The sequence below is a fragment of the Gossypium arboreum genome, chromosome 11 (genome assembly GCF_025698485.1).
Source record: "Gossypium arboreum isolate Shixiya-1 chromosome 11, ASM2569848v2, whole genome shotgun sequence".
NCBI lineage: Eukaryota > Viridiplantae > Streptophyta > Magnoliopsida > Malvales > Malvaceae > Gossypium > Gossypium arboreum.
The window spans coordinates 44,919,313-44,927,012 of record NC_069080.1 but is presented as its reverse complement, the minus strand read 5'-3'; positions in this window follow the sequence as shown (position 1 = coordinate 44,927,012).

The following is a 7,700-nucleotide window of genomic DNA, read 5'->3' as shown; positions in this document are numbered from 1 at the left end:
AGACTCCATGGCTAGGGTTTCCAAGCTTCCAAGCTCGATTGTAAGTCTGTTCTAGCCTTGTTTTTAATGATTTTTACGTTTTTGGAGTCCTAGTAACTTGATTTAGCTTATGCTATCAATAATTCAACCTAGGGTTCATATTTGGAAAAATACCCATAGGTGAAATTTGTGTATTTTGGTGTTTTATGATAGAATATGAGGTTTTAAATTATTTTAGACAACTTGTGCTACTCGGTTTTAAGTGAAAACTAGCAAAAGGGCTTAATCGGTAAAAATACCTAATAGTCATAAGTACATGTTAGAGTGAGAATTTGATGTTGCCATAGAAGGGAAAAATGATCAACATGTCATAAAACATAAGAAAATAGGATGAATTTTAATTTCGGAACCTTGGGGCAAAAGTGCAAATATGCAAAAGTTTAGGGGTCAAAATGAAAATTTTTAAAAATATGATTTTTGGACCCGTATGAATAGTGTGACTAATTATTAGGCTAAATGTGATATTATAGATGAAGGAAATCGAGATTCGGGCTTAAATCGAGAAAATACAAGGTTATGGACTAAAATGGTAAATTGTTGTTTCTGGATCGAGGTAAGTTCGTATGATAATAATAATGCAATGTTATGTTTGAATTATATTACTTACTATTATTGCATATATTTTATGATTTAATATATTGGAAAATTTGATGGAATGGTGTTTATGATGTGGAAATATGACATGAAAGAATGTTACATGAAATGCAAGAAAATGAAGATACATGACAAGTGATATATGAAATATGTGATATATGTTATGTGAATTCTTAAAAGCTGATTTGATATTTGAGTTGTGTCTTATTATACTATGAATGGACAATTGGTACTATGGATAGTGAGATCGACACTTCGAGTAAATTCGCCACTGGAAACACCACTTCCCGTCCGACTTGCATGTGTTAAGCATGCCGCCAGCGTTCATCCTGAGCCAAGATCGAATGACTCTATGAAATTACGTCGATACTTCCACATATTATGGGTAACGTAGGAGACATCTCTATTTTTCCCCCGGGGAATCTTTAGAATTACCACTGCTTAGCTTTCAATTCGCCTCTGACCATCAAATGAAATGTGAATAACCCGTCCTCCTCTCTTTGAAACAAGGGGCGCTTCTGGTTCTGTCGGTGCTTGAAACAATTTTGTCTTCTCCATATTAGGGGAATCCCATATGACCTAATATATTTGACAAGTCGCGTTTTATTTGACCCATGGGTGCAACAAAACCAAACCATTACACAATTAACAATTCCAATTAAATTAATATTTTTTTACTATTTAATTTAAATATTCAAATTGACTAGAAAATCGAATTTAATAATGTTGCTGCCTATCAAATGGTTATTTGATGTAAATTATGAATTTAAATTGATTACGGATAATTTAGTAAAATGTTGAAAAGTGAGGAATTTTCTGATTGAACCTTCGGAATAAAAACGATACGAATGATCTATTGTGAGGTCGCATGTGTAGTACTAAGTGCAGGCTACTACGTGTATCAGATGGTTAGGTCACGTGTGTAGTACTAAGTGCAGGCTACTACGTGTATCGGATAATTGGTCGCATGTGTAGTACTATGTGCAGACTACTATGCGTACCAGATAGCTTTGGCTACAAGTGTGAAAATATGTGCAGGCAATTGAGTATCAGTTATTATTCCGAAGAGTTCAACGGGAAAATCGATTAAGTAAAAATACAATTGAACATGATTATATGATGAATAAGTGTAGGTATATGTTTGTGAAAAATTATGAGCAATGTGCTCAATAATTGGGTGAATTTCGATAAGACAAATTGGATTAAGTGGAATTATGTAAGAATGAATTTTAGTGGTAAAACAGTGTTGGACAGCAGCAGTTGCATGACTTTGAAAATTCACTAAAAATTGTGGAAGTTGAATAAAAATGCAAATGATATATGAAAATAAAGCTTAATGAGTCTATTTTCACATGAAAGAAACAGGATAAGCAAAAGAATTTTTGTTTGTGTGATATTTGAATTCTTGTGAAACAGGATCTGAATGAATTCGAGATTCCCTGTTCTGACTTTATAAATTCACCATAAATTGTACAAAAATTATTGAGAGTCATACCTTACATGCATGGATTCCTTATTGAATATAATTTTAATGAAAACAAACGGAATGGTCGTTGGAATTCTGTACAGGGAGAAATTTGGTTCGTAATGCACAGGGGTCAGAGTTGTCATACACTGAAACAGGGGAGACTTTAACTAATAAACTGTACTAAATGGCCCAACTAAAAATTCTAGAAAAAATTTAGTAAGTATATATATGAGTCTAGTTTCATAGAAAATTTACGGAATTGGATTTTGAGTTTTGTAACTTGAGATATGATTTTTTTTAACACCGGGACTCTAGAAAACAGCCTGTCCTGAATATGTGTAATTGTACAATTATAGTGTTTAATCTTGAAAAGCATGGTAGTAATTGCTTTTTATTTTCATATGAACTTACTAAGCGTAAAGCTTACCCATCCTCTCCATTTCTTTAGTATTGGCAGGTCGGCTCGGGGTTGGGGATCGTCGGAGGCAAAATCACACTATCAAACTATCATTTTTGGGAAAATTAATTCAAATATTAGAAATATCAAGTGAGTGGCATGTATAGGAAGTTGGTTTGTGATATGCATTTTTATTATGATTTTGACCATACGTGTCGATCGCATTGAGTTATTGTATAAAATCATGAGATGTGGTCCTTATCCATTATGGTTTATAAGTTTAATTAATCGTGCCATGTCCTATATTTTGATGTGATGATATAATTAGCTTTGTTTGTTATGCATGTGTTCGAAAAGTTTTGAATTAAATGAAATTTTACGGCCCGGTTTTCGTCTATATGTATTGTTAAGTCTGGTAATGCCTCGTACTCTATTCCGGCCTTGGATACGGGTAAGGGGTGTTACATTTAGTGTTACAAGGAAACTTGCCCAATTAAGCCTTGAAAGTTTCTTCTCTCTCTCCTAGGGTTTCCACATAATTTTAGGGTTGAAGATGACAAAATAATATGATATTTATTTTATCATCTTTTTAATTAAATAATTATTTCAATTTCCAATTTAGTCCCTACTCTTTTCTAATTTTTTCATGGATGAGTCACCAAAAATCTACATACTTTTCTTTAATGGTCTAATTGTAATATAAGGACCTCTAGTTTTGAATGCCATAGCTATTTAATCCTCATAGCTACTAGAATTCAACTTTCGCATTTTATGTGATTTAGTCTTTCACGTAATTAAACACTTAATTGATAAAATTTTCATGTCAAAATTTTCACACAACATGTCTATCATAATACGGAGCATATAATACAATAAAAATAAACTTTATTTTTAGATCGGATTTGTGGTCCCGAAACCACTGTTCTGATTTCACTGAAAAATGGGTTGTTACAAAGGTTGGCTGAATGCTTCAAGCCCTAGTTATGGCTTCCTAACCTTCAAATTTCGGTGGAGTTTAGCTTCAAGAAGATGATGCTTTAATTTTACTTATTTTAATTTTAAGTTATTTGATTATTTACTAATTTAACCTTAACATATAAACTTTATAATTTCATTTTAATGGCCACAAAAGTCCACTAGCAATTTATATGGTCTAATTGCAACATAAAACCTTCAACCATTTAATTTCATAATCATTTGATACCTTTAACAAATAGAACTCAAGTTTTGCACTTTTTACGATTTTGTCCTTTTTATCAAATTAAGCATGCAAACGGTAAAATTTCTTAACAAAATTTTTATACGATAATACTAACATGTTGTAGACATTAAAATAATAAAAATAAATATTTTTATGTTGAATTTATAGTCCCAAAATCACTATTTCGATTTCACTGAAAATAGGCATTTACAGAGTTGTAAGGTTAAACCTTGTCCTCAAAAGTTGATCAAATTAGTGAATTTGGAAAAATCCTTAGTTCTGGAAAGCTAAGGTAGTGGAGTAGTCAATTGAAGTTAAACCATTATAAATTGTTGTGTTCACTGTTTCATATTTTTTCATTGCTTCCATCATATTTTTAAAAAGGCCAATTCACCCTCTCTTGGCTATTTTCAATGATCAGTTGAGCTAACATTATATATATTTTTAATTATTTGCAAACCTTTTATATTATTGTTTGCTTATGTTAAAAATTATTGTTTGTTTAAATATTATTGGTGGATTGTTATATATTTAGCTTATTGTTAATTTAAATGTTAGTATGTTGTTTTATATTTTAGTAAAAAAAAGTTTGTTGTTTTATCAAAGGTTAGTACATTGTTAGTAAAAAAAGTGTGTGTACAATTTTAGTATATTGTTTGTTTCAATGTTAGTATATTGTTATAATTTTTTAACTATTTGTAAACTTTTAGATTATTTTTGTTTAAATGTTATTATATTGGTAGATTGTTATATATTTAGTTTATTGTTACTTGTTAGTTCAAATGTTAGCATGTTATTTTATTATGAATTAGTATATTGCTATAATATTTGAAGTGTATGTAAACTTTAGTTTATTCTTTGCTTAATGTTAATATATTGTTATATTTTGCACTTAGGAATTCTATACAAAATGAGCAATAGGCTTTATGTTGTTTTGAATTGTAATAGTCGAGTTCGTGAAATGGATATCAATGTAATCTTCAAGTTTGAAAGTTTGATAAATACGATGTTCAAAAAGGACATCATGTTAGAGGAGATGAAGCACAAAACTGGTCAAAATATCAAAGCTTATGTTAGTTTGTTGAGGTATAGATTTATTACCTGTGCCAATCTAGTGAGATATTTTAAAATCCATGTCATGAATGATGATGATCTAAAAATAATGATTGCACTTTATGAGTCAAATGGTACTGGAGGAGTTTGAGTTGTATGTGGAGCTTATGACATTCAACAAGGACATAGGGGGGGATAAAAGGCGATATTTCAAGCTTATCTTTGTTGTCAATGTTTTTCAAATGTTTTGATATAACAAAGTCAAACTAAATATTCATTCTTCATCAAATTTGCAAATTAATGATACAATCTTTTAAAATCATTTTCAACTGTTTCAAACTCATAAAATGGTCCAACATATCCTAAAATATGGTTCATAAGTGTAATGCCTCAAATTTGTTGAACTTTGTCTTGAGTTGGTACCTGCTTCAGTGGTTAAGTGTCTTCCGTGTGGATTGGAGGTCACTAGTTCAAATATCTGCGTGGGTGTAGGGTGATTTTATTTTGTTAAATGACTTTGGGTTTTACTTAGCTAGTGGAATTTGGGATTACATTGGACTTTAGTAAAGCTGTTAAATAAAAATTGGATTGTGAGTTAGTTGGGTTGTTGGGAGAGATTTCCACTTTGCATTCAATTTTTCACGTCAGTTCCAGGGCAGGGATTTCCAAAATTTGGTTTTCTTTTTATTGTTTACTTCCTGCCCCAAATCTCCTACATTCTTTTGTTCTTTATCTTTTGTGTTGCTTAATTTTGGTTGGGTGTGTGTGGTTGGTTCATTTGCTACTCCATTCGGTGTATGTAATGCTTCTTTTAAATCTTTTTTTCTTTTTCGTAGGGGTTTTCTCTATTCGTTGTTTTTGTTCTAAACGGGAGTTTGTGTGATGTGCTTCTTTCGTGCTAATCGGTTGAGGTTTTTTAGGTGACATTCATGAGACGACAGATCCTCTGACTAGTTAAGTTTTGTGGTAGATGGTGGTTTTTCGTTAGGGTAAGAAGTAATCGTTGTATTTGATGACTTCAAATTGTGTGTAGAAATTTTGATTGTTATAGATTTTTCTATATTTGGTTGTTGTTTTCACGTGTGGAATTTGTTAAGGAATGTGTTCATTAACGTGTACATTATCAATTTAGGTTTTAGATTACTCATGTGGGAATCGACATCAGAATTAGACAAGGTGTGTGTCGAGAAACATGAAAAACAACGAACGGCAGAAGCCGAAAATCTACCCAATCAATGCCATGCGGCCGTGTGGTAGGTTGTGTATGACACATGACCGTGTGACATGCCATGTGCTGGATCATGTGAGACACACTGTTTAGGCTATTTGGGCCATGTAGGCCATACAGATGTGTGGGCCCAAAATTCTGGAATATTCTCTAGGGTCATAAACAACATATAGATTGAACATAGGCCTTCCATAGGGTTATTATGATGTTAAAGAAGCTATAAAACATGACTTCTCTGATTATTTGTTACCATAAAACTGATATAAGCATGATTTATATGTGTACGTTTAACATATATGTGTAATTAGGTATATATATAAATATACACATCTAATATGTATAAGCTATGTAAGTATGTATGTTATGCATTATTTGAACATAGGTAAATTTGTATGTGCATTAGGGAGGGATACAGGTTTTGGAGGAAGTGTAATAATTGGTGGCACTGCTACATCTATTTCTGTACATGGCGATTATTCACTTATGGATTTGGTTGCTAAGCTACAAAAATAATCTGAAAAGTGTCATACCGACAATAAGTGGTGTGTAGGGTTGGATGGGTTTTTAATACCCTATATGATGTGTAGAGATGGTTGGAGATGGTGTGTAGCGGATAGAGGTAGGATTGTAAATTTGCATCTGATACTAATTCTGTATACGAAATGTGTCATGTATTTGTTTTGATATGAGATATGTCTAAAATTAAAACTAAAATTTTGTTTTGTTTTAAGTTACACTCTGAGTTTTGAAAACTCATTTTCTGTTTGTATGTTACTTTCATGTAATCCTCAGACTTAAGCGGATCAGTGGAACGGAGCTCAGTTAAACTAATTTGGTTTCATACTATTTTAATTATATTTGGGGTTATCGTGTTACGTTATTTCTGGACTGTTTTGGACATTTCAGGACATTTTTGGTTTTGACTTTATGTTTTTTCGCTTTTAAACCATTTCATAGATTTTAACTTGTTTTGAAACTATCTGTAAAATGTCTGTTTTTCATTATCAAAACATGTTTTTAAAAACCGAATCTAATTAAGGTTTGTGTTGCAAATTCAAACAATTATAATAATCGTAAAAGTAATATTTTCATTAAATAAGTTAAATTTACGTTTTCTCTAATAAATTGTATTTTGTTTATATAAAAAGAACTAATGACATTTTTTCATATAAACCAATGAACACTGAATTTTTAATCAATTTACATAACATCTCCAGATCTGGCCATAATGTCTAGGCTGGGTTTGGAGTGTTACAATAAGTTTGAATTTCTAAATGACTTTGAAAATATCATCTTAAAATAAAATTTAAATGTTTTAAAGGAGTTGTGTCACAATAAGGGTCAGTTATATTAGTACAACTGGTGTTGTGCCAATACCTAGTGATTCTTGTTTACAAACAAGCCTAATAGTCTACAACTTCTACTGATACAAAGGAAGACTTGTTTTGCCACAAGTTACCTACTCATGAAACCATGTGACTTATATTTATTGGAAAAATCAATTTCGAAAACAATATTTTTAGGCAAAACATAAATTTAAAATTTTTTCTTTAAAATCAAGCCATTGTGATATCTATAATAACAAACCTTTAATCAAAGTTATACCTATGCTTTGTACGAGTTGATTGAGTCGATCCTACCTTTCTACCAAATGACCTTCTCTGCTATTTCTAAACCACAAATTGCTTTGAGTGTGGGCTCAAAGAATCATGAACCAATC